Source organism: Bos indicus, chromosome 21, assembly GCF_029378745.1.
Source record: "Bos indicus isolate NIAB-ARS_2022 breed Sahiwal x Tharparkar chromosome 21, NIAB-ARS_B.indTharparkar_mat_pri_1.0, whole genome shotgun sequence".
In the NCBI taxonomy this organism is placed as follows: Eukaryota; Metazoa; Chordata; class Mammalia; order Artiodactyla; family Bovidae; genus Bos; species Bos indicus.
Genome location: NC_091780.1, coordinates 29039304 through 29057304, shown reverse-complemented (window position 1 = coordinate 29057304; position 18001 = coordinate 29039304). Strand labels below are relative to the sequence as shown.

The following is an 18001-nucleotide window of genomic DNA, read 5'->3' as shown; positions in this document are numbered from 1 at the left end:
CCTTCCAAAGAAATCCCAGGGCTGATCTTCAGAATGGACTGCTTGGATCTCCTTGCAGTCCAAGGGACTCTCAGGAGTCTTCTCCAACACCACAGTTCAAAAGCATCAATTCTTCGGCACTCAGGTTTCTTCACAGTCCAACTCTCACATCCATACATGACCACAGGAAAAACCATAGCCTTGACTAGACGAACCTTTGTTGGCAAAGTAATGTCTCTGCTTTTGAATATGCTATCTAGGTTGGTCATAACTTTCCTTCCAAGGAGTAAGCATCTTTTAATTTCATGGCTGCAATCACCATCTGCAGTGATTTTGGAGCCCCCAAAAATAAAGTCTGACACTGTTTCCACTGTTTCCCCATCTATTTCCCATGAAGTGATGGGACCGGATGGCATGATCTTCGTTTTCTGAATGTTGAGCTTTAAGCCAGCTTTTTCACTCTCCACCCTCACTTTCATCAAGAGGCTTTTGAGTTCCTCTTCACTTTCTACCATAAGGGTGGTGTCATCTGCATATCTGAGGTTATTGATATTTCTCCCAGCAATCTTGATTCCAGCTTGTGTTTCTTCCAGTCCAGCATTTCTCATTATGTACTCTGCATATAAGTTAAATAAACAGGGTGACAATATACAGCCTTGACCAACTCCTTTTCCTATTTGGAACCAGTCTGTTGTTCCATGTCCAGTTCTAACTGTTGCTTCCTGACCTGCATATAGGTTTCTCAAGAGGCAGATCAGGTGGTCTGGTATTCCCATCTCTTTCAGAATTTTCCACAGTTTATTGTGATCCACACAGTCAAAGGCTTTGGCATAGTCAATAAAGAAGAAATAGATGTTTTTCTGGAACTCTCTTGCTTTTTCGATGATCCAGCAGATGTTGGCAATTTGATTTCTGGTTCCTCTGCCTTTTCTAAAACCAGCTTGAACATCAGGAAGTTCACGGTTCACATATTGCTGAAGCCTGGCTTGGAGAATTTTGAGCATTACTTTACTAGCGTGTGAGATGAGTGCAATTGTGCGGTAGTTTGAGCATTCTTTGGCATTGCCTTTCTTTGGGATTGGAATGAAAACTGACCTTTTCCAGTCCTGTGGCCACTGCTGAGTTTTCCAAATTTGCTGGCATATTGAGTGCAGCACTTTCACAGCATCATCTTTCAGGATTTGGAATAGCTCAACTGGAATTCTATCACCTCCACTAGCTTTGTTCGTAGTGATGCTTTCTAAGGCCCACTTGACTTCACAGTCCTGGATGTCTGGCTCTAGGTCAGTGATCACACCATCGTGATTATCTGGGTCACGAAGATCTTTTTTGTACAGTTCTTCTATGTATTCTTGCCGTCTCTTCTTAATATCTTCTGCTTCTGTTAGGTCCATACCATTTCTGTCCTTTATTGAGCCCATCTTTGCATGAAATGTTCGTTTGGTATCTCTGATTTTCTTGAAGAGATCCCTAGTCTTTCCCATTCTGTTGTTTTCCTCTATTTCTTTGCATTGATCGCTGAAGAAGGCTTTCTTATCTCTTCTTGCTATTCTTTGGAATTCTGCATTCAGATGTTTATATCTTTCCATTTCTCCTTTGCTTTTCACTTCTCTTCTTTTCATAGCTATTTGTAAGGCCTCCCCAGACAGCCATTTTGCTTTTTTGCATTTCTTTTCCATGGGGATGGTCTTGATCCCTGTCTCCTGTACAATGTCACGAACCTCATTCCATAATTCATCAGGAACTCTATGTATCAGATCTAGGCCCTTAAATCTATTTTTCACTTCCACTGTATAATCATAAGGGATTTGATTTAGGTCATACCTAAATGGTCTAGTGGTTTTCCCTACTTTCTTCAATTTAAGTCTGAATTTGGCAATAAGGAGTTCATGGTTTGAGCCACAGTCAGGTCCTGGTCTTGTTTTTGCTGACTGTATAGAGCTTCTCCATCTTTGGCTGCAAAGAATATAATCAGTCTGATTTTGGTGTTGACCATCTGGTGATGTCCATGTGTAGAGTCTTCTCTTGTGTTGTTGGAAGAGGGTGTTTGTTATGACCAGTGCATTTTCTTGGCAAAACTCTATTAGTCTTTGCCCTGCTTCATTCTATATTCCAAGGCCAAATTTGTTACTCCAGGTGTTTCTTGACTTCCTACTTTTGCTTTCCAGTCCCCTATAATGAAAAGGACATCTTTTGGGGGTGTTAGTTCTAAAAGGTCTTGTAGGTCTTCATAGAACCATTGAACTTCAGCTTCTTCAGCGTTACTGGTTGGGGCATAGACTTGGATTACTGTGATATTGAATGGTTTGCCTTGGAAACGAACAGAGATCATTCTGTCATTTTTGAGATTGCATCCAAGTACTGCATTTCGGATTCTTTTGTTGACCATAATGGCCACTCCATTTCTTCTGAGGGATTCCTGCCCACAGTAGTAGATATAATGGTCATCTGAGTTAAATTCACCCATTCCAGTCCATTTCAGTTCACTGATTCCTAGAATGTCGACATTCACTCTTGCCATCTCTTGTTTGACCACTTCCGATTTGCCTTGATTCATGGACCTGACATTCCAGGTTCCTATGCAATATTGCTCTTTACAGCATCGGACCTTGCTTCTATCACCAGTCACATCCACACCTGCGTATTGTTTTTGCTTTGGCTCCATCCCTTCATTCTTTCTGGAGTTATTTCTCCACTGATCTCCAGTAGCATATTGGGCACCTACTGACCTGGGGAGTTTCTCTTTCAGTATCCTATCATTTTGCCTTTTCATACTGTTCATGGGGTTCTCAAGGCAAGAATACTGAAGTGGTTTGCCATTCCTTTCTCCAGTGGACCACATTCTGTCGGATATCTCCACCATGACCCACCTATCTTGGGTTGCCCCACAGGCATAGCTTAGTTTCATTGAGTTAGACAAGGCTGTGGACCTAGTGTGATTAGATTGACTAGTTTTCTGTGAGTATGGTTTCAGTGTGTCTGCCCTCTGATGCCCTCTTGCAATACCTACCGTCTTACTTGGGTTTCTCTTACCTTGGGCGTGGGGTATCTTTTCACGGCTGCTCTAGCAAAGCGCAGCCAATGCTCCTTACCCAAACTCATGTACATCGAGTCGGTGATGCCATCCAACCATCTCATCCTCTGTCATCCCCTTCTCCTCCTGCCCTCAGTCTTTCCCAGCATCAGGATCTTTTCCGATGACTCAGCTCTTCACATCAGGTGAAGACATCAGAAAGACAGAGTATATGAAAAAGAGGGAAGTCTTTTATAGCCTCTTCTCAAAAGTGATAACCCATCCCTTCTGCTGTATTTTGTTTCATTAAAGTTAAGTCAGTGGTCCAGCCCATACACACAAAGCCATGAATACCAGGAGGTGGGGATTGTTGAGGGCCATTTGGGAAGCTCTTCCTCCCTAGGGGACTCGAAGAATGGACATACCATGGGCCACAATAGGACAGTTGAGATGGAGATCACAGGGACCCAGATAACGATATTGTTTAGTTGCTCAGTCGTGTCTGACTCTGCGACCCCCTGAACTATAGCCCGCCAGGCTCCTCTGTTCATGGGATTTCCCAGGCAAGAATACTGGAATGGGTTGCCATTCCCTTCTTCAGGGTATCTTCCCAAGCCAGGGGTCCAACCCAGGTCTCCTGCATTGGCAGGCAGATTAACATCTGAGCCACCAGGGAAGATCTAGATGATGGGCTGAGCTGTATTCATGGTAGGTGTCCCTCAGCCCATGCCCATCTGAGGCCTGGGAGGGCTCATAGATTGGGAAGTACCCTGTTTTGACCTTGCCCATGACATGTTCATTTCATTGCAGAGTAAACTGATCTGTATTGTAGACAATCACAACTGTCCTTGAGAGGTCTAAGAGACCCTTCCTGGGAATGTGTTTATCAGCGATCTCCTCCTGATTCCCAGAGAACCAACATAAGCCTGACCTTGGCAGTGTTGTTGAACCACAGAGGCAAAAGAAGCCACTTTCTTTTCTTTTTTTTTTTTGAGACAGAATAAGGCCTAAAAATTGTTTCACCTTCACTGCGATTGTTACTTTTCTGGAAAGGGTCTCTTCTGATTTTAGACAAGGATGTAACTAATGCCTGCTGGTTCTAGTTCACAAAGTTCTTCCAGGATCCAAGTGAGATAAGGTTCATAAATGCACTTTGAAGGGACTTCCCTGGTGGTCCAGTGGTTAAGACTTCACTTTCCAATGCAAGCAGTGTGGGTTTTATCACTCTTATGGGAACTAAGATTCCATATGCCAGGGGCCAAAACACCAAAATGTTCAATAGAAGCAATATTGTAAACAGATTCTTTACCATCTGAGCCACAAGGGAAACCCACATAGCTATACAATATTATATGTTCCAGATGTATCATATAGTCATTCACAATTTTAGAGTTATTATAAAGATCACATTCTACTTATAGTTATGAAAATATTGGCTGTATTCCCCATGTTGTACAATACATTCTTATAGCTTATTTTATATCTGAAAGTTTGTACCTGCTAACGCCCTATGCTTGAGCTGCCCCTCCCCCCTCCCTCTTCCCCACCTTCCTGGGAACCATTAGTTTGTTCTGTGTGTCCGTGAGTCTTCTTTTTTGTTGTGTTCACTCAGTTCAGTTCAGTTCAGTCGCTCAGTCGTGTCCAACTCTTTTCGACCCCATGAATCGCAGCACGCCAGGCTTCCCTGTCCATCACCAACTCCTGGAGTTCACTCAGACTCACATCCATCGAGTCGGTGATGCCATCCAGCCATCTCATCCTCTGTCATCCCCTTCTCCTCCTGCCCCCAATCCCTCCCAACATCAGGGTCTTTTCCAATGAGTCAACTCTTCACATGAGGTGGCCGAAGTACTGGAGTTTCAGCTTTAGCATCATTCCTTCCAAAGAAATCCCAGGGCTGATCTCCTTCAGAATGGACTGCTTGGATCTCCTTGCAGTCCAAGGGACTCTCAGGAGTCTTCTCCAACACCACAGTTCAAAAGCATCAATTCTTCGGCGCTCAGCCTTCTTCACAGTCCAACTCTAGACCGCCTGACCTGCTTCTTGAGAAATCTGTATGCAGGTCAGGAAGCAACAGTTAGAACTGGACATGGAACAACAGACTGGTTCCAAATAGGAAAAGGAGTACGTCAAGGCTGTATATTGTGTTCACTACTTTGTTGTATTTTCAGATTCCTCATATAAATATCATGCAACTTTGACATGGATCTCTTTGAGGCATTATGTCTCTCTGCATTGTAGATAGGGAAACCCCATCTTCTGAAGCTCAACCCTACACAGGCGGTAAAGGGCTGAGCTGTGTCCAGACCTAGGCCCACCTGCTCCCTTCTCCCCCTGGAGCCCCTGAGGTCCCCCAATCAGGTCAAGAGACACTCTTCTTCATGTCTTCAGATTTCCCCCAGTAACTGGGGATTCTGCCCCAGGTAGAAAAACAGCCATCTGGGCAAACTCCTGACACACATGTATTTCTGCCACAACTTATTAAATATGGATATATTTCATTGGGTTAAAAAAAAGAGTAACTTGTATTTTGTAAAAAAAAAAAAAAAAGTTTGAAGAAAATGTAGCCCTGGTAACAGTGTATATCCACATCAAATACAAAGGTTGAAATTTCCCATTGCTGGTGGGTTAGGTCTCTGTGCTGGTAAATATCTGCATTAGATGAAGTACCACACAGCCTTAGGATTTATTCCTTTGCAGGCATAGACTCCAGGGTGTAACCCTTTAATCTATAAAAAGTACTAACTAAAAGTAACCGTTACCATGGCAACACACTGCCTGCATCAGGAGCCTCCAAAGGCAGAGTGCTCTGGAAACGAGGCGCACCAGGGCTACCGAGACTCCAGGGGTGGACTTTGAATCACTGTTCACACTTACAGCTTTGTTCTGAGGTTCAGAAGGAAATCTCAGAGCTTGCCCCATACATACACTCTGAAAATCAAAGGAGAGCATTTCACTAGTGGATGCTGGTTTTTATATGTAATATTATATACGTACGTATTTGAGGGCTTCCCAGGTGGCTTGTGGTAAAAAATCTGCCTGCCAGTACAGGTGCTACAGGAGACTCTGGTTCGATTCCTGGGTCGGGAAGATCCCCCTGGAGTAGGAAATGGCAACCCACTCCAGTACTCTTGCCTGGAGAATCTTATGGACAGAAGATCCTGGTGGGCTACAGTCCATGGGGTCACAAAGAATTGGACACAACTGAGCGTGTACACACATAAATATATTTGAGGAACCTAAAAAAATGAATTTTAAAGTGCATGGGTAGATGGGTAGGGTCCATGAATAGCTATGATACTTTGGCAAAAGAAGATCTAGGGGTTGCAGGGCACACTCCCCACATGAAGTTACACTACAGAGTCGTAGCAAGAAGGCAGTGTGCTCTGGAAAAACAAAGAGGTGAATGTAGCCGCTGAGAGAGCCATGGACCCACAAGCCACACAAAGGCTTGGGATGAGCTTGGGAGAGCAGCAACCCCCCAGACCAGTGGGGAGAAGCCCATGTGTTAGCAGCAGTGATTGGGACACCTGTCTCAGTAAATGGATTCCTCCCTACCCACCCCTCTCAAAGTAAGCAATGTCCTGTTAGAATCAATACCTAAACAGGAGAAGCATGAATGGCCCTAGAGATTGTCATACTGAGTGAAGTAAGTCAGACAGAGAAAGACAAATATCATATGATATCACTTAAATGTAGAATCTTAAAAAAGGGTACAAATGAACTTATCTATAAAACAAAAATAGAGTCGCAGATGTAGAAAACAAATTTAATGATTACCAGAGGGGAAGGGAGGGAGGGATAAATTGGGAGATTGGGATTGACAGACAAACATTATATATAAAATAGATAAACAACAAGGACCTGCTGAATAGCACGTGGAACTCTACTCAATCCTCTGTAATGACATATATGGGGAAAGAATCTTAAAAAAAAGAATAGATCTATCTATGCTGTTGTTCAGTAGAGCTGAGTAGTGTCCAGCTCTTTGCGATCCCATGGGCTGCGGCACGCCAGGCTCCCCCGTCCTCCACTATATATGCATATGTATAACTGATTCACTTTGCTGTACACCTGAATCTAACACTACATTGTAAAGCAACTATATGCCAATAAAATTTTTTGTTAAAGACAAGAAAAAGTAAAACCATGAAGTGGATGCAAAAAGGTCAAAGGAAATATCTTGGAGACCTCAGGGAGAAGACTGATCATACAAGATCCTCAATTTACCAAAGTAAAGGGCAAAGGAGGATGGATAAGATCACATAAAAACTCTATGTGTGACTCTCTGAAAGTGTCTTAGTCAAAGTTAGCAGAAAACAAGAATCTGGAAAAAGGTTTGAAATGAATAAGATTGACAAGGGGCTCATAGACAGAATAACTCTATCTGAGAGGATTTTTCATGCAATGAGAATGTTCCAGGTTTGCTCTGGCTGAGAGCCACGAACGGCTACTGAGCACTTGAAATGAGGCCAGTGTGCCTGAGTAGCTGTACTTTAATTAATTGTCATTCTAACAGGCGCACAGGACCTGTGACGACCCTACTGGGCAGCACAGACCTGGAATATTCAAGAAACTCCTACAGGCCAATAAGGAAAGAGAGAAAACTCAAAATATGAAAAGGCAAAAAGAAAAATGTGGCTTCATCTTAACTTTTTACCTTCATCCTCCTCTGTCTCCATTTCTTTGCTCATTGTATTTTGATCTTATTGTATGTATGCACTCCTCTAATGCACCCCAGCCCCCTCTGGCAGTGAGATGTCATATATGGAGCTGACAAGTGTCCTCTCCTGAAACCAGCCACCCTGGCTGGGCCTCTCCCCATCACCCCACCCCTGACTCTGAGCTTCTACGAGACAGGCCAGCACCACACATGGAGAAGCTCCACATTCTCGTATGATGAGCCCAGGCCCAGGTTTTATGGGATCACATGTGTTCCAGTTCATTTGACGAAGAAACATTTATCAGCTACTAAGCTTTATAAGACAGTAAACAGAGGGGTCACTGATGTTTCCAGCTCAAAGCAGGCTAATTTGGATGGATCCGTCACATCCTCTTTGCTCTTTACATAGTGGAGAAAGAGGTCTAAAGTTGGGTACAGCGTCCAGCCAAAGAGAACGTGGAAGAAACTGTAATTTATTACTTAATGGAACAGGATCAGTATTTCATGTTCTTCCTGTCACTGCACCCTCAGAAGATGATCACAGTGGAGCCATCCTAAGAAGGATACTTGTCAGGCAAAGGGCAATGAGCTCTCTAGGAAGCAGGAAGGAATCCAGGCCTCCTGTGATGGTGCCACCCGTGGCATTGCAGAGGAAACAGGCATCAAACAAGGGTGGTTTGGCTCAAAAAAGTCTTTGAGGCAGAAACTGTCTGTTCCATGATTATTGTGTGTTAGTTACACAGTCATGTCCGACTCTTTGCGAGCTCTTGGACTGGAGTCCACCAGGCTCTGCTGTCCATGGGATTTCCCAGGGAAGAATACTGGAGTGGGTTGCCATTCCCTTCCCTGAATCGGGCAACAAAAGCAGGTCATCTACTCCTCCAGAAGTATGGAACTGAAGGATGTGACACTGTCCTCTTTATAGAACAAAAGTAGCCAACAAAACTGGCAACTTTGTGTGGTTTCTTGTGCAGCCCTGACCCAGAAAAGGCAGCCGGACCTCCCTAGGAGACAACGGGAAGGCTACCAAGCCAAGGTCCCAGGGCTGCAGGACAGACAAGCTTCAGGTCCCAGATGGTGTGAATGGAGAGGCAAGGACCAGGGAGGCAGCCAAGAGTCTAGGGGTGGAATTAGCAGCAGAGCCAAGTTGAGGACCCTTGGGCATCCACACCACAGTCAGTCCATCAATCAGCTGGAAAGCCCCAAGGTCATTCCAATAGTAGATGCCATTGATCTTCAAACCCCAAGCCAAGCACTGAGATTCTACTGTATTTTTGTTGACTTGATAAATCTTTAGAGTAAGTGAAGCCGGGCGTGGCAACAAGCCCCAGGGTTTTGGAAGCTCCATGGAAGATGATGCTTCTCCCCCAGGGGTGTTCCTGGCTGGATCAGGCAGGCAGCACCGTGTAGCTGGTGGTTCAGGGTGCTCAGAGACCAGCAGAAACCTGCAGAAGGGAATGCCTGTGACCCACATGTAGGTGGGGAATGTGCAGGAGGACCCAGTTCGAAACTCTGGTTTGACTGGCTGTGAAATCTCCTATTTTACACTTTATAATGAATAATAATAGTCCATGTTTCCTTTCATTAGGAATGCATCATATAGAATTAACCCATTCAGCCCTAAAACATCTTTAAACAATTTAATAACCGTTTACATGGGGCTTCCCTAGTGGCTCAGAGTGTAAAGCGTCTGCCTACAATGCGGGAGACCAGGGTTCGATCCCTGGGTTGGGAAGATCCCCTGGAGAAGGCAATGGCAACCCACTCCAGTACTCTTGCCTGGAAAATCCCATGGACTGAGAAGCCTGGTAGGCTACAGTCCGTGGGGTCGCACAGAGTCAGACACGACTGAGTGACTTCACTTCACTTACGTTAAAACATAATTTAAGCGTTCAACGAGGCTGCCTTTGATGGAAAACTTCTTGTGTAGTCATTTCACTAAATCTCCCAAACAAGTCCTTTGGGTGGCTTGTTATATTTTTTTGTAAATTTGAGGATCAACTCTTTTGTTGCAGGAGGGGGACCACTTCCAGGGCCCAAGAGTGGGCTCTCCTCTAACACTCGGAAATGAATTGTCCTAGGAGACACACATGCTGATAGAGTAAGAGACTTTATTGGGAAGGGGCGCCTGGGAGGAGAGCAGCAAGTCAGGGAATCCAGGACAACTGCTCTGCCACAAGGCTTGCAGTCTCATGGCGACGGGTTAGATTTGGGGTTGTCTCGGCCAGTCATCTTGCTTGGACCATACTTGGTGACTCAGGGTCCTTCCTAGTGATGTGGATGTCTCTCGGCCAAGATGAATTCAAGCACAAAAGATTCTGGGAGGTTGGTAGGATATATTATGGGCTAGCGTGTCCTCCTCATTTCAGTCCCTCCCAAATTCTTCCAGGTTAGTTTTCGTAGCGGCATCGAGCATTCTTTATCCGGATGTCCTATTGTAAGACACTTCAGGCAAGTGGTTATCCTTCTGCCTGGTCAAGGTGGGTGTTTTCTATCAGTGGTTCTCTAACCCTTTCTTTCAGAAGTAATTATGATGTAATTCAAAGTTTCAAGTCAGACAGAGCTGGGGTGAAACATGGTCCCATGCAAGGCTCTTCACCACCTCTGTGCACCTGTTTCCTCATCTGCAGTGGGGGCTGCTTTGAAAGTGAAGTGAGTGAACCTCAACATTTGTTGCCTTCTCCTCGCTTTGCTGTCCCTTTCTTACAAGGGTTCTATGATGTGACCTCATGTACGGAGAAGGCATTCAGCCCACAAACATTTCTGATGTGGAAGGAGCAGGGAAGTGAGGTCAAGGGCAGGTATGTGGGGCGGCATGCCCTAGGCTTTTCTAACCGGCAGCCCCCACCATGGCCCCAGCCCACCATGCCCAGGGCACTGTCTTCCTGGATCCCACGGTCCCCAGAGCCCAGCTGCAGCGGTGACTAGAGGGACCTGAGCGCTAGGCCCTCAGGTGACTGTGGAGAGGGAGAAAGGAAGAGTCTCTAAGGGCTCCTCTGAAAATCAAGAGGAGAATTGTACTTTAAAAATACTTCAGAGCAGTATAGGGCTTTTGTTTTCAAATTTCTATTGTGGTAAAAATGTATGTAACAGAAAATTTGCCATCTCATGTGGTACGTATCTTCAATGGAATACTCCTCAGCCATAAAAAAGAATGAAATAAGGCCATCTGCAGCAACATGGATGGATCTAGAGATTATCATACTAAGTGAAGTATAGTAAGGAAATACAAATATCACCTATATGTGGAATCTAAAATACGACACGAATGAACTTATCTATGAAACAGAAAGACTCACAGCCATAGAGAACAGCTTGCGGTTGCCAAGGGGGAGGGTGTGGGGAGGGATGGACTGGGAGTTTGGGATTAGCAGATGCGAACTATTAAATACAGGATGAATAAACAACAAGGACCTACTATAGAGCACAGGGAACTATACTCAATATTCTAGATACACCACAATGAAAAAGAATGTATATGTATGTATAACGGTATCATTTTGCTGCACAATAGATACTTCAATAAAATAAAAATAAAGAGTACTCTGACAAAAAGAAAAAAATTACCATTTTAATCACTTTTTTAACTGCAGTATAGTTGATTTACAACATTATATTAGTTTCAGGTGTATAATATATTAGTTCAATATTTTTTATAGATGATGTACCATTTAAAGTAGTTATAAAATATTAGCTATATTCTCTGTGCCATACAATATAGCCTTGTACTTTATATTATTTTATTTTTGAAAGAGAAATTTTGTTTTGTTTTTTAATATTTATTTATTTGACTGAACTGGGTATTTGTTGTGGCACGTGGGATGTTTAATTGCAGCATGCTGGATCTAGTTCCCTGACCAGGGATTGAACTCAGGCTCTCTGCATTGGGAGCAGAATCTTATCCACTGGACTGCAAGGGAAGTCCTCATTTATTTTGTACACAGTAGTTGGAGAAGGCAATGGCACCACTCCAGTACTCTTGCTTGGAAAATCCCATGGATGGAGGAGCCTGGTAGGCTGTAGTCCGTGGGATCGCTGAGAGTCGGACACGACTGAGTGGCTTCCCTTTCACTTTTCACTTTCATGCATTGGAGAAGGAAATAGCAACCCACTCCAGTGTTCTTGCCTGGAGAATCCCAGGGACAGGGGAGCCTGGTGGGCTTCCGTCTACGGGGTCGCACAAGGTCGAACACGACTGAAGCGACTTAGCAGCAGCAGCAGCAGCAGTTGGTAGCTGTTCCCCAACTTTGCCCCTCCCCTCTTTCTTTTTCCCACTGGTAACTGCTAGTTTGTTCCCTATGTCCATGAGTTTATTTCTCTTTTGTTACATTCATTTATTTATTTTTTGGATTCCACATATAAGTGATAACATACTGTATTTATCTTTCTTTGTCTGACATTTTACTAAGCATAATATGCTCCAAGTCGATCCAAGTTTATAAATGGTAAGATTTCTTTTTTTGTAATGGCTATTGGAGAAGGCGATGGCAACCCACTCCAGTACTCTTGCCTGGAAAATCCCATGGACGGAGGAGCTGGTAGGCTGCAGTCCATGGAGTCGCTAAGAGTTGGACACGACTAATCGACTTCACTTTGACTTTTCACTTTCATGCATTGGAGAAGGAAATGGCAACCCACTCCAGTATTCTTGCCTGGAGAATCCCACGGACGGGGGAGTCTGGTGGGCTGCTGTCTATGGGGTCATACAGAGTCGGCCACAACTGAAGCGACTTAGCAGCAGCAGTATCCCACTACATATACACATACATGCATTTTGTTGTTGTTTAGTCACCCAGTCGTGTCTGACTCTGTGACCCCATGGACCATGGCCCGCCAGGCTCCTCTGTCCATGGGATTTCCCAGGCAAGAATACAGGAATGGGTTGCTATTTCCTTCTCCAGGGGATCTTCCCAACCCAGGGATCGAACCCGCATTTCCTGCATTTCAGGCGGATTCTTTGCTGCTTAGACACCTGGGAAGGCCAAATATATATAAATATATATAAATCACATCTTCTTTATCCACTCATCTGTCGATGGACACTTAGGTTGCTTCCAAATCTTGGCTATTGTAAATAGTGTTGCAATGAACATTGGGGTGTATGGATCTTTTTAAATTAGTGTTTTCATTTTCTTCCAATGTATGGCCAAGGTGGAATTGCTGGGTCACATGGTAGTTTTAGCTTTTTGAGGAAATTCCATACTGTTTTCCATAGTGACTGCACCAGTTTACAGCCCCACCAAGAGTGTAGGGTTTTCTCCACATCCTCACCAGCACTTGCTATGTGTGGTCTTTTTGATGATGGTCATTCTGACAGATGTGTGGTGACATCACATTGTGGTTTTGATGTGCATTTCTCTGATGATTGGTGATGTTAAGTATCTTTTCCTGTGCCTGTTGGCCATCTGTCTTCTTTGGGAAAATGTCTGTTCAGGCCTTCAACTCATTTTTTAATTGGGTTCTTCGGGTTTGTTTGTTTGTTTTATATTGAGCTGTTGGAACTGTTTGTAAATTTTGGATATTAACCCCTTGTTAATCATATCATCTGCAATTATTTTTTCTCATTCAGTAGGTTGTCTTTTAAAAAATAGTTTTATTTGTTTATTTAGTTTTGGCTGTGTTGGGTTTTCATCGCTATGTGGACTTTTCTCTAGTTGCAGAGAGCAGGGGCTGCTGGCTAGTTGTGGTGTGCGGGCTTCCCACTGCAGGGGTGTCTCTTGTTGTGAAGCACAGGTTCTGGGGCACATGGGCTTCAGTGGTTGTCTTTTTACTGGCTTGTTTTTCTCAGCATACTGTTCCTTAGGTTCATCCATGTGGTTGCTTGTGTCAGAATTTGCTTCCTTTTTAAAGGCTGAATAATCTTCTATTGTATGGAAGATTGTATGGAGAGACCACAATTTGCATAGCAGTGTTTTTTATGTGCTCATTCTTTCTTTGCCTGTGGGAAGAAAAGCTCTTCTAAAAAATCTTACATTTTTTACTCGGTCTATTTACAGTATATTTTCAGGTAAATGATTTTCTTCTGCACTGCAGTACAAAATAATGTCAAAGAAGTTGTTAATGCTTAGATTCAACAATCCACTCACGATGTAGTAACTTTCCCTTCTGGTCTGTTATTTGCTTGGAGATAAAAATAGAGATTTCAACCTCAGAGTGGAGTTGCTTTAATGTATTAATTTAGTGTGTTATAATTAAAACTGTTGTGAATTCTGTAGCCGCATTTTTCAGAGGTTGAGAAAACCTTTTTACAGTTTGGTTCAAGTAAATTCACACTTCTTGAGTTCTGTTTTGTGCTTTAGGAGCTAAAAATGAACGAAGGATTAAAAACAAAGGCGACACCACCATTGTGGCGTGCCTGTGCTTGTGCAGAAGCAAAAGGATGTGTGCAATGCCTACTCTGCTTCTAAATGACACATTCCCAGACTCAGCCGAAGCTCTGGGACTAAGTTTGAGCCCAAGGATGCTGTCACACGTGTCTTTCTCCTAACTTTTGATTGAGGTCAGCTCTCTGAACCCATTGTCAACTGTGCTCTCATATTTCAGACTGAATTCTCTTTAAATCAGTTGAAGTATTATTTTTAAAAGAAGAGAACTCTCCAGAGGAAGGAGATTGCTAAAGTGTATTCATTGTTATTTGCCACCAGAGTTTTGGGGATGGCAGGAGCCTTAGCGATTAGTGGGACATAGGCCATTTGGGGCTCCCTAGCATCACACCCTAATGTCTGTCTTGGGGGGTCTTCCATCAGATAAGGGGCACTAGGTCCTTCTCTCCTGCCTCAGCACAGCCTGGAGGCTACATGTTAACACTGAGTCTTGAGGACTGGATGCAAGAGTAGGGGGCAGGGGCAGGGATTAAAGGTCATGCTGTCCTGCTGGCAGCAGCTGTATCCCAATGGTCCTCTTCCTGCCGCTTCCTACTTCCTGCCTCTCCAGGGATTTCTGGTCCCACTGCTCTGGAGGCAGCAGGGGCCCTCAGTACATGTTTGTTAGTTTTTTTTAATATATATATTTATTTATTTATTTATTTTTATTTACCTTCTTGACTGCGCCAGATCTTAGCTGTAGTAAGGGATCTAGTTCCCTGACCAGGGATTGAACCTGGGCCCCCTGCGTTGGCAGCATGGAGTTCTAACCACTGGACCACCAGGGATGTCCCCTGAATGTTTGTGGGTACAAATGCCTGAAGACCAGCAGCCTAGGGTTCACAGGAAAGTCAGGGAATGTAACCTTGGTTCGGAAGCACACTTAGGTCAGGTGCCACTACTGCCTCTTACAAGATGCGTGGCCTTGGACCAGAGCTTCCCCCACGATGTTTTCCGTTCCTCACTGTGCAGTGGGGTGGAGGGTTTGCCTTGCACAGTCACTGTCAAACAAGACCTGAATGTGAGAGTACTTTTAAAACTATAACTTATTATACATTAGAAATGGCTTCACTTTTGTTAACCAGAAGCCTGCAAGCCCACTAGAGTTGGATTGAAATGGCTTTGTGTTTATAGTTACAGCTCTCATGTCACAGCCTCCTGACCCTAACCTCATCTGCTAGATACGTCTGTCCTGTTCCTGGAAGGACTGCTTCAGGCTTCAGTGTTGGCTTAGTCCAGGATTCCAGTCCTCCAGTGCTGTGCCTGTAGTGTCTGCCTCATGTTTCTTACCCAACACAGAGGTGTCCAAGGGAAGCAAGCAGGAGTCTGTTCCATAGCTCTCTCAAAAGGAAATGACATGTACGTGATACTATATTTAAAATGGGTAACCAATAAAGACTTACTGTACCGCACAGGGAACTCTGCTCAATATTCTGTAATAACCTAAATGGGAAAAGAATTAGAAAAAGAATAGATACATGTATATGAATAACTGAATCACTTTGCTGTATATATGAAACTAACACAGCATTGTTATTAATAGTCAACTATACTCTAACTTAAAATAAAACAAATGGATCTTAACACTTAAGAAAAAAACCATAGTGTAACAAAAAGAAAATGAACCTACAGGAAAACAGAGGCATAACACTCTTTGACATTGCAGCAGTATTTTTTATAGATCCCTCTCCTAGAGTAATGGAAATAAAAGCAAAAATTTGTGCATGGTACCTAATTAAACTTAAAAGCTTTTGAACAGCAACAGAAGCCATCAACAAAATGAAAAGACAACCTACTAAATGGGAGGAAATATTTTCAAATTATTCTACAGAGAAGGGATTAATTTCCAAAATAAACAAGCAGGTCACACAACTCAATATAAAAAAAAAAATCCAAACAATCCTATCAAAAATGGACAGAAGATCTAAACAGATATTTCTCTAAAGAAGACATACAGATGGTCAACAGCAGACAGATAGTATATGATATCACTTACGTGCAAAATCTAAAATATGACACAAATGAACGTATTTACAAAACAGAAACATTCACAAACAGAGAACAGACTTGTGGTTGCCAAGGGGGAAGTAGGGGAGGGATAAATTAGGAGGCTGGTGATTAGCAGATACATACTACTATATATATAATAGGTAAAGGACAAAGACCTACTGTATAGCACAGGGAACTGTATTCAATATCCTATAATAAATAAGTGGAGGAATTTCCCTCGTGGTCCAGTAGCTAAGACCCTGCACTTCCAGTGCAGGGGGCGGGGTTCAATCCCTGGTTAGGGAACTAGATTCCACATACCACAACTAAACTTCACATACCTCAACTAAAAGAAGATCCTGCGTGCGGCAACTAAAGACTCCATATGCCACAACAAAGATTGAAGATTTCTATGTGCTGCAACCAAGACCAGGCATAGCCCAATAAATGTTAAAAAAAAAAACAAAACAAGAAACCATAATGGAAAAGAAACACATTATCATAGACTGCAAGAGGAATATTTGAGATCACCTGATATTCTGGCTTTCTCATAATTATAAGACAGTTTAGGACTTCCCTAGTGGTCCAGTGGTTAAGAACCCGCCTTGCAATGCAAGGGACACTGGTTGGATCCCTGGTCTGGGAAGATCCCATATGCCACAGAGCAACCAAGCCTGTATGTCACAACTACCAAGCCCAGGCTCTAGATCATCTGTGAGCCTTTACGAAGTCTGTGCTGCGACAAGAGAAGCCATGGCAACAAGAAGTCCAAGAACCACAGTGAAGAGTAGCCCCCACTGGTGGCAACCAGAGAAAGCCCTTGTACAGCAACGAAGACCCACCACAGCCAAAATAGAAAACTAAATAAATAAATCTTTTAAAAAAGAGAGAGAGTGCTTAGTTGATGTGGTTGGAGACCACACTGGTGAGGAGCACAGTGGTTTTTTGGTAAAGACGTGGCTGGTCCCATCACAACATCAAAGTGCAAATGGGAAGCATTTATAACACTGAAGGTTGGGATCCAAATCATTTGTGCCCCTGAGTGGGGAAAAGTCTAATTACAAGAGCTGTCACAAGACTGTCCAGGGCATTCGCTAAAAAGCACTGTGTCTCAGAATTTAAAGTGCATATGGATTAAATGGGGATTTTGTCAAAAATACAGATTCTGATTCAAGAGAGTTTATATTTCTCACAAGCTCTCAGATGATGCCAGTGCTGCTTCTGTGAGGACGCACTTAACTTAGAAAGACTGAAAAACTAAGGGCAGTGGGAGACAAACATGATTCCCACTAGAGCCCTTCGTTCTGCTAGTTCATTGAGTTTTAAAATGTAGATTTTGATCTAAGGACTTGATTGCATGTGTGCTGATTCGCTTTAGTTTTGTCTGACTCTTTGTGATCCCATAGACTGTAGACCTCCAAGCTCCTCTGTCCATGGGATTCTCCAGGCAAGAATACTGGAGTGGGTTGCTGTGCCCTCCTCTAGGAGATCTTCCCGATTCAGGGATAGAACCCACATCTCATGTCTCCTGCATTGGCAGGTGGTTTATTTTCCACTAATGCCACCTGGGAGGCCCAAAGACTGTTCTCCAACTGAGATCCATTAGCTCTAAGAAGTACCAATGATGATTCCAGAGCCCTTTGTTTAATTAGAATTTCATGTTTTTAAAGACTTGATTGCAAACATGAAATTCTATCTAAACGAAGAACTCGAGAATCATTTGCACATACTTTTTAGGAAGAGCTAATGGATCTCAGTTGGAGGAGAGACTTCCTTCAAGGGGGATTCAGAAACATTTAGGGTCAGCATGGTTGCCATGACAACAGGGAAATTCTACCACCATTTGGTGCCTGAAGGCCCAGGATGCTATCTGATAATGTGTGCAATATTTCTGAGCAAAGAATTGTCCCACCCAAAATGCCAAGAGAGCCCCATGAAGATACATGGCCAACCCCAGTGGAGACAGATGCTGAGCCCATGCCAGGGACCTCAGGC

The 18001-nt window shown here is 43.5% G+C and overlaps 1 non-coding gene across 1 annotated transcript; it reads right to left on the bottom strand.

Annotated features, from left to right (window-relative positions):
- Positions 1-14732: 14732 nt before the first annotated feature.
- Positions 14733-14805, bottom strand: TRNAG-GCC (transfer RNA glycine (anticodon GCC)). Its single transcript has one exon. It is a non-coding gene; the product is annotated as a tRNA-Gly (tRNA).
- Positions 14806-18001: the final 3196 nt, after the last annotated feature.